The sequence below is a fragment of the Chrysemys picta genome, chromosome 11, assembly GCF_011386835.1.
Source record: "Chrysemys picta bellii isolate R12L10 chromosome 11, ASM1138683v2, whole genome shotgun sequence".
NCBI lineage: Eukaryota > Metazoa > Chordata > Testudines > Emydidae > Chrysemys > Chrysemys picta.
Genome location: NC_088801.1, coordinates 32,018,263 through 32,033,851, shown reverse-complemented (window position 1 = coordinate 32,033,851; position 15,589 = coordinate 32,018,263). Strand labels below are relative to the sequence as shown.

General features: G+C 38.7%; 1 protein-coding gene across 41 annotated transcripts in view; it reads left to right on the top strand.

Moving 5' to 3' along the window:
- BAZ2B (bromodomain adjacent to zinc finger domain 2B) overlaps window positions 1-15,589 on the top strand; it is a 331,037-nt gene that overhangs the window by 101,302 nt on the left and 214,146 nt on the right. The gene's annotated exons all lie outside the window — the stretch shown is intronic.

Below are 15,589 nucleotides of genomic sequence, written 5' to 3'. Positions count from 1 at the left end.
GTCTACACTACGTATTACTTTGGTATAACTTGTTTCGTTCAGGGGTGTGAATAATCTACACCCCTGAGCGACGTACGTTATAGCGACCTAAGCATGGTTGTAGACAGTGCTATGTTGTTGAGAGAGCTCCTGCTGACATAGCTACTGTCTCTCACAGAAGCAGGAGTTATTAAGCCAACAGCAGAGGTCTCTCCCGTTGGCTTAGGGCATCTTCACCAGAAGTGCTACAGCTGCGCAGCTGTAAATGATGTAGTGCAGACATAGTTTGAGTGTCACAGCTAAATCCAAGGTGGAACAGATTGTTTAGCATGTGTAGTTAACACACATTTCACAGGACCATTCAAAGTGAAGTGGCTTTTACCTTGTGTTAGTTACCATGTATTCACTAACCTGGTAGGCTAGTGAAGAGACGAAGCCTAACTGAAAAGCTTGGTTTAACTGACTTGTTCAGTGTCATATAAGAAATCTGTTGCAGAGCCAGGAATAGAATAGAGCTTTTCTGGGTAGCACTCACCTGCCTTCACCAAAAGAGCAGCCTTTCTCTTCCTGTAATTCCCTGCCTCATTCTCTATGCACCTTTCAACTTCTAGATCAGATGAAATCGTACAGACGTGTGCATGATCTCCTGGTAACCCTAGATCCCCTTTATCCTCTATCTTAAAAAATTATAAGTAATTAAAAATAATTGGACCAATAAATAGTCTCAAGCAGTAACACATGGAACTCTTTGCTTTGCTTTTTGATCCCAGATTAGGTTTTACAATAAGGATGAAGTGGCGTATTAAGAATGGCCATAGTGGTCCATCTAGCCCAGTATTTTGTTGTCTGTCAGTGACTGATGCCAGATGCTTCAGAGGGAATGAATAGAACAAGGCAGTTATTGAGTGATCCAGCCCATTGCTCCATCCCAGCTTCTGGCAGTCAGTGGTTTAGGGACACCTAAAGTAAAAGCTTGTTGAAGTCTTATCCAACATTAAACATGGTGGTGGTAGGAGGCTAGCTAGGTCATCTGTACTGCACCACTATTGGTATTGATAGTATTCTTCCTTTAATTTTGTATAGCAATTGCAATAGTAGTTAATCAACATATCTTTCACTGTTTTGGAGATGGCTGTGACAGCATGCTTCTTATCTACCAAGTGTACACAAGTGACATGTATGGAAGGCTGCACAGAGAGAATGACATTTCTTTTACTGTGTACAGACTGTGCTTGCCAGTCCCCACATGCTGAGTCAGATAGAAATTCTATCATGTCCCTGGAATGTTGAAGTCCGTGAAAACTGAATTCATTGATGCAAAAAAGCTTTCAGCATTTGTAGACAAGCTTTCCCAAAAGATCATTTTTCACAAGTCTTGAATCCTAATCAAAATATCTAATCATGATGTAGACCTTCTTTTCATTGCTGACATCATTACTTTCATCCATCATAACAGTGAAAGGTCCTGATCTTGCAAGGTTCATGGCTTGACTGTGTCAGATGTGCTGACAGAGCTTTGATGATGCACACAGCTTTTTGTTCTTCCACAGGGACATTTTTTTCCGGTAGCTGAATCTGAGAATGTCTTCTTGTCAAGCTTTGTGAAATGGTCAGCAAAGTGAATAGTAGCAACACTTCAGCATTGGTAACTTTTTCACTGAATGATGGTTGAGCTGGATTTTAAAAAGCATTTCTGTTTCATTGGAAAGGTAATGACGCTACACCACTGACATGTTTTGCAGTGACACTAGATGTTTCTTCAGGTTGTTGATTCCAGAACTGCCAGTGTAGATATTTTGTAGTATCGAACACAACACATTAGACACTTGTGTATGTGTGTTTTTTAACTGAAAATGTTTCACTTCATTCTGGAAGAAATTTTGAGCTATACAGACAACAACTTTTACGACTTGGGGTCAAATTTTTCCCATGTATTATGAGGTTTTCCCTTTACTTATTATTTGTATTGCAGTAGTGCACAAGAGCCAATGAAGTTATTGGTGCCATTATGCTGAACACTGTACAAGCACACAGCAAAACACACAATTCTTGCCTCACTTAGTTCACAATATATTTTTCAAAGAATGTTTAAAATATATATTATAAATAGGGCTGTCAATCGCAGTTAACTCACACAATTAACTCAAAAAAATTAATCGCGATTAATTGCACTATTGCACATTTCAATTGGTATTCTATTGTTTTATATATTTTTGGATGCTTTTCTACATTTTCATATATATTGATTTCTGTTACAACACAGAATACAAAATATACAGTGTTTCCTTTATATTATTATAGTTTATTACAAATATTTGTACTGTAAAAATTATAAACAAAAGAAAAAGTATTTTTCAATTCACCTCATACAAGTACTGTAGTGCAATCTCTCTGTATCATGAAAGTGTAACTTACAAATGTAGATATTTTTGTTACATAACTGCACTCAAAAACAAAACAAAATAAAACTTTAGTCCACTCAATCTTACTACTTGTTCAGCCAGTCGCTAAGACAAACAAGTTTGTTTACATTTACAAAAGATAACACTGTCTGCTTCTTATTTATAATGTCACCCGAAAGTGAGAACAGGTGTTCGCATGGCACTTTTGTAGCCGACATTGCAAGGTATTTACATGCCAGATAAGGCTAAACGTTCGTATGTACCTTCATGCTTCGGCCACCATTCCAGAAGACATGCTTCCATGCTGATGATGCTCATTTAAAAAAAAACACGTTAATTAAATTTGTGGCTGAACTTCTTGGGGGAGAACTATGTGTCTCCAGCTCTGCTTTACCCACATTCTGCCATATATTTCACATTATAGCAGTCTTGGATGATGACCCAGCACGTGTTCATTTTAAGAACACTTTCATAGCAGATTTGACAAAACGCAAAGGTACCAATGTGAGATTTCTAAAAATAGCTACAGCACTTGACCCAAGGTTTAAGAATCTGAAGTGCCGTCCAAAATCTGAGAGGGACGAGGTGTGGAGCATGCTTTCAGAAGTCTTAAAAGAGCAACACTCAGATGTGGAAACTACAGAACCCGAGCCACCAAAAAAGAAAATCAACCTTCTGCTGGTGGCATCTGACACAAATGATGAAAATGAACATGCATCGGTCCACTCTGCTTTGGATTGTTATTGAGTAGAACCCATCATCAACATGGACGCATGTCCTCTGGAATGGTAGCTGAAGCATGAAGGAACTTCTGATTCTTTAGTGCAGGGGTTGGCAACCTTTCAGAAGTGGTGTGCCGAGTCTTCATTTATTCACTCCAATTTAAGGTTTTGCGTGCCAGTAATACATTTTAACGTTTTTAGAAGGTCTCTTTCTATAAGTCTATAATATATAACTAAACTATTGTTCTATGTAAAGTAAATAAGGTTTTTAAAATGTTTAAGAAGCTTCATTTAAAATTAAATTAAAATGCAGAGCCCCCTGGACCAGTGGCCAGGACCCGGGCAGTGTGAGTGTCTTCAGCACGCGTGCAACAGGTTGCCTATCCCTGCTTTAGCAATGCCGGCTACAAAAGTGTCATGCGAACGCCTGTTCTCACTTTCATTTGACATTGTAAACAAGAAGCAGGCAGCATTATCTCCCGCAAATTGTAACCAAACTTGTTTGTCTGAGTGATTGGCTGAACAAGAAGTAGGACTGAGTGGATTTGTAGGCTCTAAAGTTTTACATTGTTTTATTTTTGAATGCAGTTATTTTTTTGTACATAATTCTACATTTGTAAGTTCAACTTTAATGATAGAGATTGCACTACAGTACTTGTATTAGGTGAATTGAAAATACTATTTCTTTTGTTTTTTACAGTGCAAATATTTGTAATAAAAAATAAATATAAAGTGAGCATTGTTCACTTTGTATTCTGTGTTGTAATTGAAATTAATATATTTGAAAATTTAGAAAACATCCAAAAATATTTAAATAAATGGTATTCTATTGTTGTTTACCAGTGTGATTAATCACGATTAATATTTTTAATCACTGGACAGCCCTAATCATAAGTAAGGGTGGGAGAATCTGCCCCTAGTTGTGATTAATCGAGATTAATTTTTTAATCACACGATTAATCGAGATTAATTTTTTTTCAATCGCTTGACAGCCCTAATTATAAATCTTGTATGTTAAAAAAGTACCAGAATGTGATTGTTTAAAGGACTGAAGTCTTAAAACATGTTTATACTACTGGAGGTTTAGCTAGTAGAATGAAATTGTTATCCTAATTTGTGTCATGAGTAACTTGCAAGTATTAGAAAGCTAGTGAAGACATGCCCTAACTCCCACTTTTGGCTGCAGATTATCTGCTGTGCAGAGCAGCCAGCCACTAAACTGGCCCAACCTTCGTCATGTCTTTCCTTGATTTGCCTTTGCTTGCTTTCTCTATACCTTTTTTGTTTTTCTTCTTGGTTTCTGTCCTCGGTTTCCTTGTCTCTTGCCGTTTTTTGTTTTTTTTTCTCATTTTGCTATTCTGTCTCTTGCTCCCCCCCTCTTTTTTGTTTGGTGGGCTCTTCAATACACCTCTACCCCGATATAACATTGTCCTCGGGAGCCAAAAAAACTTACTGCGTTATAGGTGAAATGGCGTTCTATCGAACTTGCTTTGATCCACCGGAGTGCGCAGCCCCGCCCCCCCGGAGCACTGCTTTATCGCGTTATATCTGAATTCATGTTGTATCAGGTCACGTTATATTGAGGTAGAGGTGTGTTAACAGTCTGTAAATAGCGGATCACCTACTGAGTTAGGACCCCCTATAAAGCAGGTGCTTGGGGGTGCAGTGGGATATAGGTGTTTTACTCAAATAGTATCTGTCCTGGAGAACCTAGCCCAATAAGCATTTCAAACCCAGATTTATCCAAATTAAAATACAATAATTTTTACATCAGTCAGTGGCTCCATAGTTAATGCAAAAAGAAAAAAAAAGCTTTCTTCCTGGTGCTTTGTCACAAGACCTGTTGATGAACATCGGTGACTTTTGTAGGTATGTAATTAAAAGAGTTATGCTTTTTACACTTACACCACATTAAATAATACGTAGTGCAGCTTCCCCCCTTCAGTACTTTTTCTTAAAAGCAGCATTGCCTGCGTTTTAAAAAATCCAGATTACAGTAGTTACATTAACCAGAATAATCCCTCTAACTCTCTCTTCTGAATGATCTCCTTCCATCTTTCCTTTTCAAGCCCAGTTCCAGAGAGAACCTACATTTCATTATTCTGTTTTTTTCTTACTAAACTGGAAAGTAATACAAACCAATCTATACTAATTTCAATTGACATATAAAGATATTTTGAACTTGTGTGTGTAATTATCTAAGTTATCCTCCTCCCCTCTCCATGCCCCCCAATTTTGAATTTCTGGGATTCAGTTGAAGTGGAACCCTGATCTGAGCTGCTAGTGGTTTTGTAAATCCCAAAGCTGACTGACTACCCATCTCTAGCTTTTATCTCATGTCGCCAAGTAATCCTTGGTTCTTACAACAAGAGATGAATTAACCTATTAGCTGAGGTAAGTAAGTATTTGGTGGGGAAACAAGTTTGTACCTGTCACCTGATGGCCTCTGAGATGTGAAATTCCAGAAGAGCAGAGGAAATGGAAGTGGTGGTGGTAATCAGGAAACTTTTGGTCCTGATTTAAAAATGAGAAACTCCTTTAAATCTGTTAGTGGGAACGACCTTGGCATTTTAGCATTTGTTCACTTCCAGTAGTGACACCTTCTTGGAAGGTATGGCAGAATCTTTAAGGACTTACTGATAGGTGACACTGCATGCCAATACAATGTGCCTATCAGTGCTACATCTCTGCTTTGCTGATGCAGCATCTACTTGGGAGTTTAGAGGTGAAGAGGGGTGTGTGTGTGTGTGTGTGTGTGTGTGTGTGTGTGTTTCATATTCTTTAGGGGAACTAATCTTAGAACTGAACACTTAACTGAGATGAATGGGGGATGTTTATCCCTGTTGAGCTATGTTATTAATAAATGCACAAGATGGTAATGCACTGATTTATAGAATGAATGATTTATTTGCAACCAAAACAAAATCTAAATTTTAAAGACTGATACTCTGTAGAATTTCAAGATTGTTCATACCTGTGGAATTCTGCACCTGCCCATGTTATGCTTGTTGCTGAAGTCTTAAGTTGAGAGTCTAAAATGTGCTGTTGAACTCCTGTTTAGTAATCTGTTTCCAGGGGCAGAAGAGATGGTGGGATTTTTGGTGTTGATGTCCTCTATTTGTATACCTGCATTCGCTGTTGTTAAGAAAAAAGTGATCCAAGAGCTGTTACGGTAGTCTATCATGCAAGGATCTTTTGTTCCGTGCTGAGCTGAATTCATTTACATGTGCTAAATTGCACTTAACATCTTACCATACCCACGTTCCTCTTCATCATCCATACTAATTTCTCCTTCACAGTTTACTATTCTCTGTTGCCCTTCATATCATATTGTAGCTTTCTTGTATTATATTAACAGTTCAGGAGAGCCCATTATCTTCAGTAGCCTGGGCTAGTCTTTTGTCTCCCTACTAAAAAGTCCCTTGTGGTTTCCAGATGCCGGCAAAAGATGAACTGGGAGATACAGTTTTAATAACCTATTATGGAAACTCTTCTCTTGTAAACTATCATAAAGTGGTTGGCTTATGTTGTTGTTTATGGCATCACAGCAGCAATTTCCTGGCTCACTCTTCTGTGTTAAACTCTAACTTTTAATAACTTGTTTTCTCAAATTACCTCTTGGGCTAAAATTTCTGAAATGTTGGTTCAGCCCAAAAGAGTGGGTTTTTTTTGTTTAGTTATTCAGTTTTGATTTTTTTTTTTTTAAGTTGTGTGTTTGGCGGTGGCAGCTTTCCCTTCTCTCCCTCAAACAAGTCCTAAGAGCAGTCTATATAGCAGCTGAGAGATGCAGTTCCCAGCTTGGGTAGAAATACTCAAGCTAGCCCCTAAAAGTAGCCACATGGCTGTAGTGGCATGGGTGACCGCTTGGAACTAAGCACCCGAGTACAATCCTGCCCTGATCCCCAGGTATGTACTTGGGTGTCTGGCCTGAGCTGCCACCTATGCCACTGAGGTTACACTGCTATTTTTAGGCAATAGCTCAAGCACAGCTAGTGCATATACATCTACCCAAGCTGGGACTCTCACCTCCCAGCTGCTGTGTAGATGTACCCTACACGGTTTACTTTGAAAACCTCAGATCTGGCATGCAAGTAATCCAGAATGAGGGTTAACTAATTGTTTATGAATTTAATGATTCTCTTTTTTTCATAATTATCAGTAATGTCAACAAGTCTGCTTTTGCCTGGATGACTTATTTATGGTCTGAGAAATGTTTGTGAGTTCTCATATCTTATGGGACAAGGGCATTGAAATGTTAACGAAAATGTCCTTTATACCAAGTGTTGAATAGGCAGTAGAGTTACCGATGTTAACAAAAAATGTTTTTAAACAGTCTGGCTAACAATTACTCTTCTCAGTTGATCAGTTTTCAATCTTTCATAACTTCACTAGTTCTCCTGTCACCATAATCTTCCAAGGTATACAATTCCTGAATTACTAATGTGAAAACCAAGAACATAACTTAAAAAAAACAGATTATTTATACATAATTAACAAACAATAAAGGGCATAAACCCAGTTGTTTAGAAAAACAAATCCTTTTCAGGTCATTGTATGCATCCATGACATGAGCAAACCTCCATCATGAAAAGAAAATTGCTGACCTCACAACTTTCGGAAACGACAGTTTTTCCAGGGTTCTACAGTGTCTAACTTTTTATTTAATATAGATGATGCAGCAGTCAGTGTAAATCAGTTAACCCAGTTTTGCACAAAAAAACCCCAAACCAAAACAAAAAACATCAAGCCAAATGATAGCAGCAACAAAGGTGGGAAACAGCCTCATCCTATCTTTCTATTCAACTTCAAAGCTTAACTAGGACTATTTAAATGGTAATATTAAGCACAGGAAATTTTTTTTTCATTCTGTACTTTAGGGAGAAAACAAGGAAATCAAATGCATTTAATAAAAAAAAAAAAAAAGCCTGTTTATGCAATGTTAAGGTTGCACAGTTAATTATAAAATCAGGAAATGCAAAAATGAAGATTCTAACCACCCTGTTAACTGCCTGAGTTCTGCAATTAAAGCAACTATTTGCATACCCTTCTAACTGTACAGAACCACATTGAAAGTAATGGGACTCTAGCACAGATCACAGTACCTATGCAGAGAATCTGAATATAAAATCAGGGTTAAAGTCTGTTTCTTCACATGCATTGTACTTTCTGTTTGTTTTTCTTATTAAATGTGTGGCTTAAGTATAGCTGAGCCTGCAATGCAATATTTAGATTCTCAGTATTGCCAAACCCTAAAAAAAATTAATGAGTCACCAGATTTTTTTTAAAAGATTAAATATTATTTTTGGTCTGTCTTAAAATTAACTCTCCTTTCCCACTTCTAAAATGTGTGGAAGTTCAATTATTTCACTTTCTGACTTCTTGTGACTTTTAACAGTGCAACATTAGCTTGCATTCATGATTTTTTTTTTGCATTTAACAGTATATGTACTTTATACTTCATATTAATGAGACCTAAAATAAATAGCAAGACGTCTTTTAAATGAGGAACCATAACAAAAATGCAGGTTGGGGGGAAACTTGTTACAGGGATGCATATTATTGGATGACTGATTTATAAATACTGAATGCTTTTCCCATTTAAGTGTGTACATGTAATAGTCATTTTGAGGGGAAACCGTATTTAATCTGAAAAGCCTTTCTTTGCCTCTTACTAATATTTTCATTGCATAAACATGTTGCTATTGTGCAACTTCCTCAAGTGCATGCCAGATCACATATTCATTGTTGAGTTTCAATAGTCTCCACTTGCTCTAAAATCTGCCTACTGAAGGCACTGTTTTAATCTGTGCTTTGAATATTTGGATCAAAATCAATCTAGGCTCATGTAATTTTCCTTCACAATGATTAAGAAAAAGCAAGGTTGAGCATTTTTCTTGTTGCTAAGCTTGTTCAAGGGAGATTCTTAAATGTGGTTTCCTGTGTGCTTAAATGATCTTTTCATCAGTGTTTTGTTTTAGGGTCTAAGGATATGGTCAGCTTTGACATTAAAAGTGTCTTTTTAAGGTTCAGTATATTTCATATTTTATTTTTTTATTCAATTACTGACGACAATCCCTTGGAGTTTCAAACAGAAGTATTCCATACCGCCTGCTAGCCTTTCTTCCTCCGTTGTGTTCATGTGTATCTCTCAATTGTCTATTTTTTTTTAAAGACAAATATTCTCGATTGTAGACCAAAATTTATTGATATTGTTGGGACTACTTAGTTAAATGAGCAGGATTTTGGATCCTCACTTTTATTAGTATTCTGGTGCAAAAAGCTTACCTTAGTTTAAAAGTTAAGGTTGCGAAAATAAATAATCTAACCTTCTATCAAATTTTATTTAAAATATATTTTAAATTATGAAAATAACATGGCAAATTAAGATAACTTAAAATCTTCTATTACCCTTACAGTTCACACAATACTTAAGTAAAATTTCACCTTGCCCATTTCCATAACAACTTTTACTCTGACCTTCAAACCATATTATAGCACTCCTGAGGGCATTCTGTACCAAACAATTAAAAATTCTGCACACAATATTTTAAAATCCTGCAAAATTCTGCAAGTTTTATTTGTCAACAAATAAATGCAGAGGCTTCGGCAGGGCAGTGGGGAGCATGGGCCACTGGCTGTACAAAGATGGGAGATCAACCTGCAGCCTCCCCACCCCCGGGACATGGACTCAGTGGTGAGGCCGCAACTGACCCTGACACAGCACAAGGCCTGGGCCTGCCCCAGAAATACCCTGGGGCCCTGCACCTCTGCCCCAGGCGCACCAGGTGTGGGGCAGGCACGCTCAACCAGGCAGGATCCAAATGTGGAGGGGATCCAGGTTTGGGGTGAGAGGATTCTGTGTGGGACAATCTGAATGCAGGCAGTTCAGTGGGGAGTCTGTGTGAGGGATCTGGATGCACAGAGGCTTGTTGGAGGGGTTCCATGTGCAGGGGCAATGGGACTCTGCAGGAGCTTCCAGGTGAAAGTGGTTGGGGCTCAACCGAGGGGTCTGGGTGTGGGGGTCTCAGCAAGAGGGGCTGGGGAGGGAAGGTTGGTGGGGCAGGGGTCTGGTGCAGCTAGTTGGGGGTCTGGATGTGGGGGCTCAGGCTTGTCAGGGTGGGGGTTTGAGTGCAGGGAGCTCAGGTGGGGGGTGGTCTGGGTACAGGGGTGGGGGTACAGAGGGCAGGGATTCTGCGTGCAGGGGGCCTCCAGATGTAGGGGTTGAGGTTCAATGGGATGGAGTTTGGGTATGGAGGGCTAGGAGGTGAGGGTCAGGCTTTGTAGGGGTGTCTGGGTATGGGAGATCCAGATGCATGGAGGTTGGGCAGATGGGGGAGCAGCTCCCCATACAGTGATCCCTTCCACCACAGCTGAGGAGCGATGGGGGAAGGAAGCAGAGCAGGATGCTGAGCTTCCTGCAGCTGGGGGAGATTTCTGGAGGTGGGTCTGGCACAGCCCCAGCCACTCCTTACAGAGGAAGAGGAAGTCCCGTCCTCTCCTGCCTCCAGTCCAGCTGGGACTAGCAGCTGATCCCGGCTCAGGGCAGGAGCCACTGGCTGGGGTGTCCCCAGCCTTGTGGTGATTTACATCTCTCTTGGCTGCTCCGGGTGCCTGAAACAATGTACCTACGCAGCTAGGGAGTGGTGTGTGACTGCTTTTGCAGCTTCCCTTTGCTTCCCTGTCAGTCATTTTTCTGTGGGGAAGCAAATCAGTGGGGGACGTAAATTCCGCACATGCGCAGTGGCGCAGAATTCCCCCAGGAATATTATAGACTCTTTCAATATACGTTGCTCATGTGTGGCTTTTATATAAAACTTGAGGAAGCTGGCTCTTTGATTGTTCTAGCCATGCACCTTCTTGGCTTCCTCAAAAGAGCTGACATCCAATATTAAGTGCTACTGTTCTGTTGTGTAAAACTGTAGATATTGGCTTTTGATGTATATTTTTCTTATCTGTCTGCTTCCATGGGGTAAAAAGAAACAGTAATGATCAATAATACTTGCAACTATGTTCATTTTATCTTCCTTAAAAACTAGCTTGTGCACAAGAGTTTCCTCAGACTTGAGATCTCTTCATAAAGTTTCAAGAGTTAAAACAGTGGTATGCTTGTTCTTACAGCAAAGGTGATTGTGTGAATTCAATCCAATTTGGCCGTTTTTGTATTACTGAGAATAGAGGTGTATGAGTGGGGAAGGTGTATTTCGTTCTTTTAAAAAATATGTAGTGAATCTAAAACTTCAGACTTGCCACATGAATATCCTCAACAAGGAATGTGTGCTTTGTGAAGTGTGAAACAACTTGGTTAAATTTTTTTGTCATTTTCTGCAGTTCATGACATAAACATAAGGCTGTGTGTCTTTGTTCTTCATGGCATGTACCAGCTACTCATGCCTTTGCTCTTATGGTTTATTTTGTAATCACAACCCTCAATAAATATAGTCACCTTTATGCTTCCTTTGCATAAAAGTCCTGGCTTTTATTGGTTATAGCAGTTGTGTGAACCGTAATAAGCCAACCAATAAAAACTACAACTTTATCTAGAGGGGGTACTGTCAAGATGAGACACCTTGAGAAGAGCAATATCAAAAGTGAACAGATGGACTCTGAAGGAAATAGCAGTTGCATTTGGAACCATAGTTGGTGGCTATTTCAGTTATTAACTGATGCATGTTGTCAGTGGAATTGTACAGGAGTTATAAAAGTATCAGCAATAGGCAACAGGCAGACTGGCAAAATGGAAGGGTAAGAAGTTATAAAAGTAGGGCAAAACTGTCAGGAAGACGTGTAGTATACCCTGAGGTCTGATCTGCACTGAAAATTTACGTCGGCATAGCTGCTCTCGCAGAGGTGCGAAACATCCAAATCCCTGGGAGATGGAGATAAGCCAATCTAACCCCTGACTTACGGCGCTAGCTCGATGGACGAATTCTTCTGTTGACCTAGCTACCGCCTCTTGGGGAAGTGGATCACTTATAGCGATGGGAGAACTCCTCTTGTCACAGTAGTGAGTGTCTGTACTGAAGCACTAGAGCAGCATGGCTGCAGCTGTGCTGCTATAGCATTCTAAGTGTAAAAATAGCCAGATGCTTTCTTATTGTATAATATTTTGTCTCATTCAGATCACCTACCTAAAGAGTGACACACATCCTCCCTCTAGTTTCTGACCTTCAGAGTTCGTTCTTTTTTACCCTAATTGTAGTGCAAAGTAAACTTATATTCTTTATTACTTGTCTCTACCCACCTTTTTGTTGAGAGAACCGTGGCAGAGATGCTGCAATAGCATATAATTTTCCTTTTGTGGGTCCTAATTGAATGGGCTGACCTTTCATGGTTACAGCTGGCTTTGCTGTCATGCATCTTCTGCAGCTGTGTGTACCACCCCTTTTGAGAATGAAGTCTGTATATTCAAAGGCACTGAAAAAGCAAGTGGATTTTATTGCCCTTTGGCTTTTATAGTTAGGAGCAAGGAAGGGAATTCTTTAGCACAGTACAAAGGGATATTAGCAGAAGTAATGGGATGAAATGGAAAATTGGGCTGAATGTCCAGTATTTATTCCCAATAATTACATTTCATTAGGCCAAGGGATAGTCTTCTAAAAGAAAATCTCCATTCCCTGGAGACATGGACAAAGCACCATAAAATGGACCATGTGGGAGAATCGTATGCTAGCAGAGGGAATGGGAATGGGTTAGATCAGGGGTTCTCAAACTGGGGGTGGGGATCGTGAGGTCATGGGGGGGTCGTGAGCTGTCAACCTCCACCCCAACCCCGCTTGTCTCCAGCATTTATAATGGTGTTAAATATATAAAAAGTGTTTTTAATTTATAAGGGGGGGGTCACACTCAGAGGCTTGTTATGTGAAAGGGGTCACCAGTAAAAAAAGTTTGAGAGCCACTGGTCTAGTAGAACTTTCCCATCTTTAATTTCTGTAGTATTATAGGTAAAATGCCTCTATGAAAAAAGCTGTCAACCCAGTCTCTGGGTGTGTTTTATGCCTGCTCAATTTTGCCATGATCTAAGAGTTGTAGTACATGTACATTAGCTATATAACATTCCAAATGCTAACATGCAACTACTTATAGCATGTTCAGTATTTAGATTCTTTCCCCTTCTTCCCCAAATCTGATTTCTAATTACATTTCCTTGACTTGTGAGCATTTGGAATGCTAACCTAGTAATTGTAAATATGACTTTATATCTCCTGTTCCCCATCACAGGGAAATGCAGAGCTGCATTCATTCCTGTTCTGAGGCTACAATAATTTTCTTCAAGAAAAATGGGTAAATTGCATCACATTTTTCCAATGAAATGTGTAATACTGGGTTTTGCCACTGACATCCACCTCTGATATCTTTTTACTCTTCTGGCAGCCCATAGACACTCTGGTGCCTTTAAAGTATGGGTAATTATGGATGCGATATCACTTCTACCTGTGTAGTCTTCATGCCATTTCTAGTGTAAAGTCTGGCTAATGCAGATGATACATACTACATAGCTGTGCATCTCCATTGAGATGTACCTTATGCAGTCTAGTAATGGGGGTAAATCTTGATTTATTTTTGTATTAAAATTTTGATATTGCAAAGAGGTGAAATATGACTCTCTCAGTTGTACAGAACATGGTTTTGTTCCTCAAAGGAGACTAAGGCATGCAAATCCCATTGAAATTTAATATAAATTAGGTGCTTAATTCCATTATCCACCTCCTAAAAATCTCAGTTTACATTGTTTAAATAAATAATTGTTGCTGAAGCAAAAATGAAATGTAACAAATATATAAGGGGTCTGCAAGTAGCAATAAGCTGAATTAGTTAAATTTCTTTTACTTTTCATAAGCAATGTCAAAATATATATAACTAATCCTTTTTCAGTCACTTGGAATCTTAGCTTGTTTCAGTTCCTTCCCTGCCTTCATTTCTTGTCTAAAAATGTTGAATTTCCTCTTTTAAAATGGTTCCAAAATAATTATTGTAGGAATAATGTGAAAGCATGAGTTTTCAGCTAATTGCGGGAAGAAATGTATGTCTTAACTTCTTCTTTAGAAAACATTTGCAAGAGTAATTTTTCAACATTTTCTATCTTGCATAGTTGAATAGTTTCTTCAAAAAGGAAAATATAGACATATATCTCTTTAGAGGTGGGGGGGGGGGCATTTATTAAATGCCCTTGGCTAGGATTACAATATATTGAGGGAACTCTCTGCAGCAACAAAATAAACCTGTGAACAACAAAACATATAGTCTCTGGAAAGAGAGTAACAAATCCCAGTAATATGAGACTGTTAATTAGATCTGCTCTCCTTTGTAGATGAAGAATGGACAACAGTTTTGACTAACTTGATAACATGTTATTGCAGATATGTTCGGCATATTAAAGAGAGAGCCTAAGTAGTGTATAATGTTCTGTGATCCTTACTCAAAGGAAATGAATGTGAGTTCACCCGATTAAGGACCTCAGGATTTGGCCTGCACACGCACACGTATACCCCATCACCTGATCTTAACTTAGTCATGTTTACAGTAGTTCTATATGGTTGCTTCTCCTCTCTTAAGAATGTTATCTGGTGCATAGGATGTTCTCAGGCAGAACCATTCCTCCAGATTTGGACTATTTTTCTTTATCCACTATGATTATCAGTAGTTTAGCAACTACTAGCAGAGGAGATATTAATTTTTCATTTCTTTGAGTATGATCATTTCTGCTAGGAATTCTCAGAAGGATTACCAAAGAATTATATGGTAATAAATATCAACAATTTGTAATATTTGTTATGAATTTGATCCCATTATGTCTGAGTGGAAATATCTACCATATATGTATAAAATCTCCTCTCTGCACAGTTTCTGCAGTGCTTGCTCCTATTCAGTCTGTGTATATTTTTTAACCTGACTTGTGTGAAGTACCACTTAAAAAGTGTCTTAAAGAAATTTTGTCGTATCACGCTGGAGACTGAGGTTGCTGGTCTTATTTTTGTCCGTCCCCCCCCCTCCCCCAGATCAAAGCCTATTGCTCTGGAGTAACTTATCTGTCCAAATCCTTTTTGCACCATGTCATACATGTACATTCTTTGTTAAGAAAGTTGGCTGCAAAGATTGATATAAATGTAGGGTTTTGTTTGTTTGTTTTTCTAATCAACCAGAAGCAAAAACAAAACAATCTCTGCCATTGAAGTTAACTTTTTATATAAAACATTCTGAGAAAGTTGATAAACATAATGCTGACCTTGAAGATACTGGTACCATGATAGAGTGTGCTGGTTAAAATTAGTTATGATTTCTAAACAAGTTAGAAAAGTTTCTTTAAACAGCTGGCTAACAGTATGTGTTACATGGTTTTCCCAGTCTTCAAAACTCTGTTAGTGTTTTTGGTTAAAATCTGGATGATTTGAAATGGTTTTTTTACAAAGGGAAAAGAATTTAAACCCTAGTTTTATCCCAGACCCACAGAATAGCCTTTGCCAAAAATTGTATATAAATTTCTGGAGG